Genomic DNA, 1,035 nt, shown 5'->3' with positions numbered 1-1,035 from the left:
CCGGTCGTCTTAAGAATTAACGCCCCGATCCCCTATTAACTGCTTCCCCTAAGTTCATTTATGCTATTTTGGTTTTTCGGGACGTTCGGCGTTGGGTTTCGGAGAATTTTGGGACGCTTAGTCCCTAAATGAGAGCTTAAGTGTTGAAAAGTGGTCCGTAGTCGGAACATTGTGAAGATGACCTCGGAATGGAAATCCGATGGTTCCGTTAGCTCCGTTAGGTGATTTCGGGGTTGGGAGTGTATTCGGAATGTATTTGGAAGCGCGTAGCTCATTTGGGCTTGAAATGCCGAAGTTTGAATTTTTGAAATTTCCGGTCCGATAGTGAGTTTTTGATCCGAGGGTCGGATTGGAATTTCGGAAGTTGTAGTAGCTCCGTCATGTCATTTGGGATGTGTGTGCAAAATTTCAGGTCATTCGGACGTGTTTTGGTTAGGTTTTTGATCGACAGCGTGTTTTGATGAAATTTGAAGTTCTTAGGCTCAAATCCTTGTTTAATTAGAGTTTTCGGCGTCGTTTTAGGTGGTTTAAGGATTGGTACAAGTTTGAATGATGTTATGGGATATGTCCGTAGGTTTGGTTGAGGTCCCGGGGGCCTCGGGTGTGTTTCGGATGCTCAACGGAGCATTTTAGAGTTTGAAAATATTGCAGAAAACCTTCAGCTGTTGCAGGTCCCAGATCCTTCTTCGCGTTCGCGGGCCTCCTTTCGCGTTCGCGGGCCTCCTTTCGCGTTCGCGTAGCTTTGTTGTTCTTCTTCTTCGCGTTCGCGGCCCCTCTCACGCGTTCGCGTAGAGTAATCCTGGGGGGGGGGGGGGGGGGGTCAGTTCCTTATACGCGTTCGCATACCCTACCCCGCGTTCGCGTAGCATCAGCAAATTTCCCATCGCGTAAAATACAGGATTTCCAATCCTAGCAGGAAAGGGAGGGAAACGGATACTCAATTTAAAAGTGAGTAAACAGAATTCCATACTCGATCTCATAGATACATATAGAATTCTGCGGAAAAGCCGTATTCGATGAAAGTCGTATGTACGG

This window comes from Nicotiana attenuata, unplaced genomic scaffold, assembly GCF_001879085.1.
Source record: "Nicotiana attenuata strain UT unplaced genomic scaffold, NIATTr2, whole genome shotgun sequence".
NCBI lineage: Eukaryota > Viridiplantae > Streptophyta > Magnoliopsida > Solanales > Solanaceae > Nicotiana > Nicotiana attenuata.
The sequence above is the reverse complement of the archived record's forward strand: the minus strand, read 5'-3'. Positions refer to the sequence as shown.